This window comes from Bidens hawaiensis, unplaced genomic scaffold, assembly GCF_021521415.1.
Source record: "Bidens hawaiensis isolate Kalapana, Puna unplaced genomic scaffold, B.hawaiensis_p1.1 tig00009539_1, whole genome shotgun sequence".
In the NCBI taxonomy this organism is placed as follows: Eukaryota; Viridiplantae; Streptophyta; class Magnoliopsida; order Asterales; family Asteraceae; genus Bidens; species Bidens hawaiensis.
Window position 1 is genome coordinate 47,722 of NW_027491707.1, and position 13,450 is coordinate 61,171.

A 13,450-nucleotide genomic window follows, 5' to 3' on the forward strand; every position below is an offset into this window, starting at 1 on the left:
CGAATTCCCTGCTGAGTATACTCAAGATACATCTAACATGCGGTTTGATTTCGATGCAACCCTCTCAGACTCGAAGAGAATAGCTGCACTTGAGCGGGTCGTGGCTGAACAATCAAGGATAAACTTTATCCAGACCCAGGCTATTCAACGCCTTGTAGCAGAAAATCAACTACAGTCGTCCCTCCTGGTTGAGCATGGGAGGATTATAGATGCTATGAAGGAGTTCTTGGCATCTCAGGGGGAGACAGGCTGTAGAGGCGACGAGTTAAGGACGAAGAAGAGAAACGACAGAGACGATGATCCCAATGCACTGAAAGGTGCAGGTGGTGAGTTGCCAAGAACTACTCAAGCTCTTGGTACTTCTACAGCTCAGGGGGAGTCTGCAGGTGCAGTTGGTGGTGATGAGGTGGTGATGGTTGATGATGAAGATGATGTGATTGATGCGTTGAAAGAGTTAGATGATGAGATGCTAGAGGATGATGATATGGTTGATGATGATGTGCTGCCGTTTGAAGAGATTGAGAAGATTGGCGCACAGATTGTGATTGAAGATGAGATTGAAGAGGGTGAGATAGTAGAAGAAAATGTTGAACACGAGATCCCGGATGTGGAGAAAGCCAATATGGGTACTGAGATGGAAAATGATGAGACTGAGTGGGAGGAGCAGCCTAGGTGGAAGGAAGGCTGTGCTCATTGGTTTATTAAGACTAAGAAGCCTGCTGTTCCAACCATGTTCAAGAAGAGTTGTAACATCAAAGGCTATGCTGAGTCGAAGAAGGGAATTATCTGTTGGATATATGATGAACAGATAAAGTTGTTTGTGGTGAAGCGTTTTGATGGTATTCAGTACTTCAAGAGAACCTTGAGATCTCTCAATACATTGCCGGAATATGAGGTGAAGGATTTGGCCAGGTTGGGCCTGATTAATAGAAGTGACGACAACATGGCAAGAATTATTAGGAAGATCGTGTGGAAAGAAAGCATAAAAGAGAAGAAGTTTGAATTATTAAAGCCACAGAAGGGAAAGCTCGTGGAAGATACAGAAAGGGGAATGAGAGCAGATGGCAAGCCATGGATGGTGATGAAGTACAAACCGATTCGATGCATTAAGGAGGTTCCAATGAAGACTATGCCTCAAGATGTGTTGAAGAATCTTAAATGGTGGTATGTTGATTGCCAGACTACTGAAGCCGTGATGGAAGACGAAGACGAACAAGAAGTGCTGAGGGTGTATGATCCGATGCATCTTGTTAACTTATCGAAAGCTGATTTGCAAGTGTTGAATGAAAAGAAGATATTCTATATTCCTGCTTGGAAGGATGAAGCAAGGAAATATCAGCGAGTAGTCACGGTATGTGTTAGAGAAGGAGTGCATGCGTGAAGATACAGGATTACAAGAGAAGAGCTTAAAGATCAAGATATGAAGCTACAGCCAAGGGGGAGTCTGTTGGTGCATGAATGTCAGTAGTTCATAGTCTAGTGTCTGTAATCGAGTCTGTATTGTTATTTATGTTTTTGTTATAAGCGAAGTTGTTAACAAGTTTGCCTAGGCGAACTTGTTGAACAAGCGAAGTTATGGACAACTTCGCCTGAACAGATCAGGCGAAGTTGTCGTGTATTTATATACTAGGTTACGGCGTTGATTGGGTTAGCACTTAAGCACTTAGTTCGTTTAGAGAGTTGATCGAGTGAGCTGTTTAGTTCGTGTCAGTATATTGAGTTCATTGTAACGTGAATGTGTTTGAGTTATAATATATAACGTGTTTCGGTTATTCGTGTGTTCGTGTGTGGTTTGTGTTCTATACTCGTAACGATCTACGCAGGGATTCCGCACCTGAGTAGACCGCGATATCTCGTGCGATCCGTCCAGGGAACCTACATCTTCTTCATCAAATCTTCAATTCCAAACCTAAGATATGTTAATTTAACAATTGTATTACTCAAATTCGTCATTCTAGGTTTAGATTAACCCTAAAATCGTTCAAATCAACCAAATTGGGTCAAAACCCGAAAAGGGTATGGGTTATTCGGCTTGATTATGATGAATAGGTAGTTAATTAACTAATTATTGTGGTTTAATTGAAAGAAATAAATCGGGTTTTGGGTTTTTACTCAAATACACGACCCACCATTAAACCCACTTGATATACCCGGTTAGAGACGAGGGTTCGAGTCTGAGTAACTTAGAAATTGATATCAGAAGACACGAGTCGTGCAATTAATAACACGAGTCGTGGTCAACGAAAGTCAAAATTGAAAAGAAACTGTGCTAGAAGCAGCAGCACGGTACCGTGTTTCTGAAGCACGGGCCCTGAAAAACCTTCTGTTTTAGCTAATATACAGATTTCTTGTTTATTTTGACTAATTTAAGTATAAATTGCAGATGACTGAATACGGGGATGATCTCCATGCTTTCCTTTTCTTCGGAAACCGAACAAAAAGAGACCGAGTGGCAAACGAAAGACTGGTGTTCCTTAACAACAGAGTTCCGGAAGCCCACTTCCGTGTGTGTGAGGCCACCCTAAGAAATGTGAACCAGTGGGAAAGGTATCAACGCCTCTTGCCCGAGCCTTGGAAACGAGTGTTCAATCAAACGGGAGATTCAGTTATAGAGCTCGCAAAGGAGTTCCTAGCCACATTCAAATTTAACCTGAAAAAGTTTGACATGTGGGATCCAAAGGCGATAGAGTTTCGGTGTGGGGGTATTTGGTACAAAACTTCGGTTACTAAACTTGGGATTGACATGGGTATTTACACACACATGGAGACTGACAGTGACATCTGGTATGAAGCAAAGACAACATTCGCAGACGAAGCTCACGATGACACGGCTGCAGCATGTGCCATTAGGGAGGAAGCTTGGGAACAATTGAGTGATGGAACGAAAAGATACAGACCAAACGTTTCTAAAAGCACCGCACTACGTGACCCGCTAATGAGATACATCCACCGTTTGCTGAGTCATACCATCAATGCTCGTGGGCAAAGTGAAGGGGTCGTTAACTTGAAAGATCTTTGGGCATTATATTGCATAAAGAACGACATACCATGCAACATCACTATGCTGTTCTGCAAACTTTTCATATCAAATGCTACTGCTCAAGGAAATTCACCAATCTTCGGTGGCCCATGGATCTACAACCTCTACCGAGCTTACAATGCAGACACTGAGGGAACCTTGAGCCCAGGAACAACCGCTCTCGACCTCGATCACTGCATAAGCATGGGCATGGTTCAGGAGATCAGCAGAGGGGTGTGGAGGTTCTGTGACAAACTCAACCAAGTGTGGGACCCAGAAGACCCAGCAGAGATGATGATTCAGGATGTACACGAGAGACGACAGTCACCGCCTAGACAATACCGCCGCCGCACTTTCCATCAGACAGCAGGCCCATCTTCAGGGGCCGGCCCCAGTTCATCACATGATAGCAGATACTCTATGGAGGGTTTGTATGGACTTATTGATCAATTCTCAGCTAACACTACTGCCTCGTTTAACAGGATGTCAGAACAGATGGCTGCTTCAGACGCACAGCGAACAACGTAATATGCAGAGACGAGGCGAGAGATTGATCGACTGGGCTATCGCATGGACAGGCAGTGGGGACCCTTCGACCCGGATACGGGTAACTGATGACGAGCGGCACTGGTAGGTTGGGCATGGCACGGGCACGGGTTGGTAGTACTTTATGAACTTCTTATGTGTGTTTTAAACAATTTACTTTGCACTTGTTTGTTTGTGTTTGTTGGTTTGGATTTTATTATGTCCATGGGTGCCAGAGACATTATTTAGGAACTTATTTAGCCTGAAAGGGTAAGGGATGGATGATTCCATACCAAATTTTCAGTAGTATATGCTTGTGGTTGTTTGCAGTTTTATTTTATACAGGTACAAAAATAGGAAAACGGACGAAAAACAGGGGACGCTCTGTCGAAAATTCGTTAACTCGTAAGGGAAGTAACTCTCCATTTTAACACATAATAGTCAACTAGAATTTTTATATTTTCATGAATCTTATCACATTGAAGACAATGTAAGATTCAAGTGTGGGGAGGGGAATTACTCGACCAAATTATTTGTCCAAGTTATCTATAAAAATTCTCTAAAAATAATTTTTGCAGCAAACAAACGATTATCCTAAACCTAAAAAGAAAACCAAGAAATTTTTTTTTGCAAATAACCAATCTTATAAAAGTGAAAAAGCAAGAAGAAGTCTTGTAATTTTGATAATAAGTTTATGCAAAATATGGCGTTAATACCCAAATCCTCCGTTACTGTGAGATAAACCTCATGCCATATAAACAATTTTTTTTCCGGAAGCTTTGAGTGAGTCATATGTTTCGTGTGATTTAGAACTTGTCGCAATTATTCATTTCAAGACTGCATGAAAAGTTGCATAAAGAAGAAGGTAATAATTCCATCAAAACCATCACCAATCACCCTATCCATTTCCACCGGTAAAATACAACACTGGTCTTTTACCGGCTGTCAAACCCCAAAACAGGGCCTAGGAGTATGAAAATTATATTGGTATCGCATATGTAAATAATTCAGAGTTGCGTTTTATTTGCGGAAGACTTATATTTTATAAGGATTGAAAATGTAATATTTACATATACGAAGGACGGTTTATAAACATCCGTCAAGTTGTTACAAAAGCTTATATGTTTAATATTTACAAAACTACCACCTTTAGTTTTAAGTTTATTACAAAAGATCCGAGCCATCGGATTTACTACAGCACTTCGAATACTCCAAGCGCTAATCTTGTTCACCTCCAAAATGTATTAAAATACGTCAGCAACGAATGCTGGTGAACACGCTGACGTAAAGTCATTTCTTTTACTTAGTTACCCCTCGAGACTACGCCTGTCTCGGCCCAACGTGGCTTAGGAATAGCATAAGTCAAATAATACATTATAAACTTGAGCCTATACACTAGGTCACCTAACGAAACACCGCAGCGTTCGACTTCAATTAAGCAACCATAAATATACACATAGGGTCGTACTTCCTGCAGCGGAGCATCATACGACCAAGGGTGGTGCGATCATGCCCATACATCGCATAGTACCACCTATGTAAGGATCCAGACATATGTATACCATAGCCTGAGGGCTAGGTTCATACTCATAGTAATAATGGTTTTCGGAACACAAAGTTCCTTGTAAACAATTTCAAGTACTAAGTTTGGATCATTTGAAAATAAGTTTAAAAGTTTGGGGGCGTATTCACCTTGTCTCTTTAGGATCGGATTCACTCACCGTCCATGGGTCTTTCCCTTTGTTTTACCTCAAAACTATAGTTACGAGTGTAAATATTAGTCGGATACGCGATCCGGCTTAAGACCTTTAGTCTTACATCTCAATCCTCAATTGAACCTCTAGTTCAATTCATGTTTACTTAAAAACCTCATGTTTAAAAAGTAAACTTATAAACCTTTAGTTTATATTCAAAAACCCGACGTTTCTTCTTCTCCAAGAAACGTAATCTTTTATTTTATTATTTAAGAATAAACTTATTCAATAAATAATAAACTCATAACAAAGAATTTACGCATATATATTTACACACATATATATGTTTATCATATTATCATATTCAATATTCAACATTCATTCTTTTGTTATGTTCATTTAATCGAAGCATCGAGCATACCCTCGACTTAAGGCCTAAGCCTTTTGAATAGAGTATTCAATTGTATCAAACTCAACATTACACCTAACCTTATGAAGGCGTAGGGATGCTAGGGACTTGAGCAGTACTTCGACGCTGCTCCAACTTTTACTCGATAAGCGTATCGAGAATTGCCAATTCTTCACTTTCGGAGGATTCGGACTTTGAGCACTATCATCGTCTTCTTGGAATGAGGGTGGGAAGTTGTATAGATCTTCAAGGAAACCTTTATACACATTCGAGGGGTTGGGAAACGTTTATCGAGGATTTGGGCACGTTTTACGAGGTAATCGAGTGTACGAACATGGGATTTCTAGAGAGAGGCTTTAGAGAGATGTGAGAGAGAGCTGTGGTGTGCAGAAATGGGATGCTCATGGCTGATATTTATAGGCAAAATTTTGGAGTCCATCGCGCTACGCGATAGGTCCTTGGCCAGGCCTATCGCGTACCGCGATATAGGCCTGATGACGCAGCCCCCCTAGACTTGCCACGTGTCGACACGTGGCAGACGCTGCGACACGTGGCGGCAGTGTTGCCACGTGGTGACACGTGGCGGCAGTGTTGCCACGTGGTGACACGTGGCGGCAGTGTTGCCACGTGGTGACACGTGGCAGCACCTGGTGCCACCGTGTGCCACGTGGCACATGTGTCACATTATTGTCGGCAGCCCATCGCGGTACGCAATGGGTCTTTTAGTAACTATCGCGTATCGCGATGGGTAAGAAAATATTTTCATTTTCAACCCTAAAGTTTGGAATTTGGCAATTTTAGTCCCTAGGCTTTGGAAAGTTGATACTTTTGAGCTCGAAATTTTCACGGTGTCACATCCTCCCCAACTTGAAATAAATCTCGTCCTCGATATTGCTTTCCGTTTCATTTCTGACTCGAGCTCCCAAGTATATTCGGGTCCTCTACGCGAGTCCCATTTAACTTTTACGATTTCAAAGTCTTTCTTTTCAATTTCTTTATTTTCGAATCTTCAATTTTGATTGGACATTCTACGAATTTCAAATTTTCGTTGATTTCAACATCTTTTAATGGCATAGCCAGAGATTCATCGGTCAAGCATTTACGCAGATTCGAAACATGGAATACATCATGAAATCCTTGCGTTTCCTCGGGCAGTCGCAAGCGGTATGCAACATTGCCGATTCGTTCGATTACCTCAAAAGGTCCGACGAATCGAGGACTAACTTTCCTTTCTTACCGAAGCGAACAACGCCTTTCCAAAGCGAGACTTTTAACAGAACTTTGTCACCAACATTGAATTCTAATGGCTTACGTCGAACATCGGCGTAGCTCTTTTGGCGATCACGCGCCGGCTTAAGTCTCTCTCGTATTTGGAGAACTTTGTCGGTTGTTTCTTGGACTATCTCGGGTCCAGACAATTGATTGTCTCCAGTTTCAGACCAGCACACCGGCGTTCTACATTTCTGACCATATAACGCCTCGAATGGTGCAGTTTGAATACTTGCGTGATAACTATTATTATACGAGAATTCCATTAGGGGCAAGTGGTCATCCCAACTTCCACCTAAATCGATCACGCAAGCGCGGAGCATATCTTCCAACGTTTGAATAGTCCTTTCGCTTTGCCCATCGGTTTGCGGATGATAGGCAGTGCTAAGGTTTAACTTCGTACCAAGTGCTTGTTGGAAGCTTTTCCAGAAGTGAGATGTGAAACAAATGTGTCGATCAGATATAATAGATAGCGGTACTCCATGTAAAGCAACTATGTTGTTCACATATATACGCGCTAGTCTATCCATTGAGTATGACTCATTAATGTGTATGAAATGTGCGGATTTCGTCAATCGGTCCACAATTACCCATATAGCATTATGTTGTAGAGTCGTCTTTGGGAGTTTAGTAATTAATTCCCACTTCCACATAGGAAGTTCGGGCGGCTGAAGCAATCCCGAAGGTTTTTGATGCTCAGCTTTGACTTGCAAACAAGTCAAACATTTCGCCACATGCGAAGCGACATCTCTTTTCATTCCGTTCCACCAATAATTCTCCTTGAGATTATGGTACATTTTATCACATCCAGGATGCATCATATACTTCGACTTATGAGCTTCGTTCAAGAGTTTCTCACATAAACCTCCAATGATTGGTACCAAATTCTATTACCGAGTCTAAGGATACCGTCATCACCTTTGACTAACGAGTCAATGGTGCCGTTGCGTTTTTTATCGGCTATTTGATTTTCATTGATCGCTTGAATTTGATCGGACCTGATTTTCTTAAAAAGATCAATTTGAAGCTCTAAGCGCAACGCTTGAACACTTTTGGGTTTCTCATGTTCCTTATAACTTAAGGCATCGGCCACGACGTTGACCTTACCTACATGATATACGATCTCGCAATCATAGTCGTTGAGCGTTTCTATCCATCGTCGTTGGCGCATATTCAACTCTTTTTGGTCAAAGATATGCTTTAAACTCTTATGATCAGTGTACACGGTAAATCTTACTCCATAGAGATAGTGACTCCATATCTTAAGCACAAAGATTATGGCACCTAGCTCTAGATCGTGAGTTGTGTAATTCTTCTCGTGTACCTTGAGTTGACGAGAGGCGTAAGCGATTACTTTCTTGTTTTGCATTAGAACACATCCCAAGCCTAAATGGGATGCATCGCTAAAGACGAAAAAACCCTCAATACCATCTGGCAACGCCAAGATTGGTGTTGGGTTAGCTTTTGCGTGAGTATATCGAACGCCTCTTGTTGTTTCGTTCCCCATTCATATTTGATGTTCTTTCGAGTTAACGAAGTTAAGGGAACAGCGATTCGAGAGAAATTCTTGATGAATCTACGGTTATAGCTAGCCAAACCTAAGAAACTTCGAACTTCGGTTGGCGACTTTGGAACCTCCCACTTAGATATGGCTTCTATCTTAGCGGGGTCCACTTGAATACCATTGGCGTTAATGATGTGACCAAGAAATTGTACCTCGTGTAACCAAAATTCGCACTTCGAGAATTTGGCGTATAATTTCTCGGTTCTAAGGATTTCAAGCAACGTCTGAAGATGAATTTCGTGATCGGCCTTCGACTTTGAATAAATAAGTATGTCATCGATGAAGACGATAACAAATATATCTAAGTAGGGTTTGCAGATCCGATTCATCATATCCATGAATGCGGCCAGAGCATTAGTAAGTCCAAACGGCATAACCGTGAACTCATAATGCCCATACCTTGTTCGGAATGCGGTCTTTGGAATATCTTCGGATTGAACTTTGAGTTGGTGATAGCCGGAACGAAGATTGATTTTTGAGAAATAGCTAGCACCTTGAAGTTGATCAAAAAGGTCGTCGATACGAGGGAGTGGATATCGATTCTTGATAGTGACTTTGTTCAACGCACGATAATCAATACACATTCGCATGGAACCGTCTTTCTTTTTGACGAACAGAATGGGTGCTCCCCACGGCGAAGAACTCGGGCGAATGAAAACTTTCTCCAAGAGATCGTCGAGTTGTTTCTTCAATTCTTTCATTTCCATTGGTGCTAAGCGATACAGAGGTTTGGCGATCGGAGCAGTACCAGGAATGAGATCGATCCTAAATTCTACTTCACGATCGGGAGGGATACCAGGAAGTTCATCGGGAAAGACGTCAGGAAAGTTAGAATCGATAGGGACGTCTTGAATTTGCTTGGGCTTAAATTCTTCAGTGACGTAGGCCATTAATGCGAGGCATCCTTGATTCAAACATTTGTTAGCCCTAGTCATAGAGATTATGCTAACTTGGCCAGCGTCTTTGTCCCCTTCAATTCGAATTGTTCGTTTATCGGGGACTTGAAGTTCAATAGTTTTGCTATTGCAGATGATACGTGCATGGTTATCGGATAACCAATCCATACCAAGTACAATGTCAAAACCAGCTAAGCTCATGGGCAACAAACAAATAGGGAAGATATAACCGGCTAAAAGGATTTTTCCGTTTTCAAGAACTTCGAAGATTTTAACGATGTCGCCACTCGCAGTCTCGACGCTTAGAGTTTTATCTAATTTAGTTAATGGTTCGTTTAATAGACTACAGAATCTATAATCTATAAAACTTAAATTTGCACCAGAATCAAATAGAACTCTAGCATACGTGTCGTTGACTAAAAACGTACCGGTAACGATTTCCGGCATGTCAGCGGCCCTTTTTGTGTCGAGTAAGAATACTCGAGCGTTTCCATTTTTATCTTTACCACTTCCACCTGTACTACCAGCAGCAGGCTTGTTCTTTGGGCATCAAAACTCAAGTGGCCCATCTCTTTGCACTGGAAGCAAGTCATCTTCTTTTTCCAGCAATTGGCAGCAACGTGTCCCGTATGATTACAGGATTCACAGACTTTAGAAGATGCGGTGTAGTTGCATCGGCCCTTGTGGTATCTCCTACAAGTCTTGCAAGGCGTAGAGTTGTTTCGATTCACGCCTTTGTTCCGAAAGTTGGAACCTCCACCAGATCTTCCTTGAGTAGTCGTCTGCGTAGTCTTTTTGTCCTCTTCCTTTTTGCGGACTAATCCGCCCATCAAGTATCCAGCCAATTCCATAGCAGAATCAGCGGTCTGAGGCAAGTGAGACCTCACCATGTCACGAATTTCTCGCGGCAGTCACCAAATATAACGGGTAACTTTGCTGGACTCAGGGTTAACCAGCTGGGGAACAAGACGACAATACTCGAGGAACTTGGTGTTGTACTCCCTAAGATTTGTCCCTATGACTTTATGATTAAGAAACTTAGTTTGAATCTGGTCGGTTTCGTGCATGGGACAAAACTTCGCCATCACTAAGGCCTTAAACTCTTTCCATGACAAACTATACATTTTCTCTCTACCTCTACTCATCAACAGCGCATTCCACCATTCATGCGCTTCACCCTTGAACATTAGGGAAGAGTATTGAATTTTCTTCTCCTCCGTACAATCGCTTGAGATGACTAGTGTCTCCATATCCTCGAGCCATCTTACGGTCGTAATGGCTCCCTTGTCACCATAGAACTCTTTCGGTCCATAACTTTTAAAATCTTTAAAAGTACAACCACTTACTCTCATTCTTTTAAACTTTTGTCTTATGCCCTCATCGGCATTAGACCCATGGTCACTCTCCTCATCGTGAGAAGGTTTCGGGTGAGATTTCTCGGATTTACGAGAAGGATGAATGGATGGGTGAACAGAAGGATTAACGGATCGAGAATGACGAGATTGATGGGATTGAGATCTCCATTCTTTTCTTACGGCCCTTTCAATCATTCTTTCGATTCTTGGCATGTATTTTTCAGGGATATCTTCCTCATCCCTTTCATTCTCGGGACTTTCCCTTTATTATTCATTTCTTTTTCTTTACGAGCATTCTCATTCTCGTTATTATTGCTATGCTCAGACATTCTTTTCTGAAATTTTAACAACATTTCTTTTTCAAACACACATTTATTTATTCACAATAATATATATCAAAAGATATATATTTGTTACACGTACATACATATATCGTTTTCACGATATATGTTGGTCCTATCATTACATCGGAACGTATCAAACTTTCTTTATTCATACACATATCAGACAGTACTACATTACACATTGTTTTCATACAACCATCGTCTTTAGTCTCTCACGAATTTCATGATGACCTTCGACAACTTGTTACACTTGCGAAGGAGAGTTTCGCTGATTTTCTTCTTCTCTTTCTCTACCTCATGTGCCTTCTTCCTCCAGTCGCCACTCTCACACAATGCACGGTCCAGGTGTTCTTCGTACGATTGCGGGATCACGTTAGGGTATCCTTACTGCGGAGATGGGTCACAGTAACCCAGTGTCAGCATCTCATAGTGGTTCCGTGGTTCAGGATACGGCACATAATCCCCCTCGGAGGATAGGCAGAGGTAGGTATTGGCGGCTTGGTTTTGTTCACGGATCCCATCCTCTTGTTCTTGAATCAAGGTAATCTCTCCTTGATAGGGTGGGAAGCTTGATGAAGCTTTGTTCCTCAGATCATCAAGATATTGGACATACGGGTCCACAGAACCATAGCTTATGTTGTTGGAAGTGAGTGATCTATGCATCGGGCTTGATGTTTCATTGGGGTTGTTTAGATGCTCTTCTTCCACGTTTCCCTCTGATTCTTCCACAGGGTCCTCCTCCTCATTTTCTTCGGAATCCTCTTCATACTCCTCCTCTTCCGTGGGATCTTCCTCTTCCATGGGTTCCTCCTCTTCTTCCATTGGTTGGGTGGGTTCAATTGAAAGCTTCTTGAAAATCTCCGTAGGCATCATCACTCTCATCTTTGGTTTGCGAGATGGTACTTCGTATGAGGTTGGTTGAGGATAAGTTTCTTTGGAAGTGGAGCTTTCGGTGTGCCATTCTTGTTGTTCAGTAATGTATTTCATCCACTCGGCGGATGGTTGGGAGTTGGGTAAGTATCCGGGGTAGTATTTGGATGTCTCCATGGGTTGGATGGAAGCTTCGATTGGTTGGAAGGTGAGATTCTCTATTGGTTGTGGGTTTGCTGGTACATAACCCGTTGGAAAATGTTGTGGCATTTCCGTGGGTTGGTATAGTGGTTGAGTCGGTGAATAATCGCTTGGGTGCCTTGGCGCCTCATTATTTGACCTCGTTGGACTATCGGGGACTTCGATTGGGAAGTGTCGGCTTCCGAGGTAGTACACTAGTTTGAATGGGTCATGTTCCACGTCGGGGTTGAAGTAGGCTTCATAGTACCCTTCGCTCATGTTATCCTCGGGGTATGGTTCGACGACTCCCGCCTCCTTGGCCTTACGCATTTGATCATCCATGTAAGCCTTTATCGAAAATGACATCTATAGTGTAGGTGGTTTAGAGTGTGGGGTGAGAAAGAAAGGTTACCAGCCGTTTCTTATCTCTAAACACATAAGCAATTAATTCCTAAACTTGGATCGAAGCTTGGGTATTGTTTTATGATACCCAATTCTCTAAGATCAATGGCTCTGATACCAACAGATGTCACACCACAAAACAGGGCCTAGGAGTATGACAATTATGTTGGTATCGCATATGTAAATAATTCAGAGTTGCGTTTTATTTGCGGAAGACTTATATTTTATAAGGATTGAAAATGTAATATTTACATATACGAAGGACGGTGTATAAACATCCGTCAAGTTGTTACAAAAGCTTATATGTTTAATATTTACAAAACTACCACCTTTAGTTTTAAGTTTAATACAAAAGATCCGAGCCATCGGATTTAATACAGCACTTCGAATACTCCAAGCGCTAATCTTGTTCACCTACAAAATGTATTAAAATACGTCAGCAACAAATGTTGGTGAACACGCTGACGCAAAATCATTTCTTTTACTTAGTTACCCCTCGAGACTACGCATGTCTCGGCCCAACGTGGCTTAGGAATAGCATAAGTCAAATAACACATTATAAACTTGAGCCTATACACTAGGTCACCTAACGAAACACCGCAGCGTTCGACTTCAATTAACCAACCATAAATATACACATAGGGTCGTACTCCATGCAGCGGAGCATCATACGACCAAGGGTGGTGCGATCATGCCCATACATCGCATAGTACCACCTATGTAAGGATCCAGACATATGTATACCATAGCCTGAGGGCTAGGTTCATACCCATAGTTATAATGGTTTTCGGAACACAAAGTTCCTTGTAAACAATTTCAAATAACAAGTTTGACTCATTTGAAAACAAGTTTAAAAGTTTGGGGGCGTATTCACCTTGTCTCTTTAGGATCGGTTTCACTCACCGTCCAAGGGTCTTTCCCTT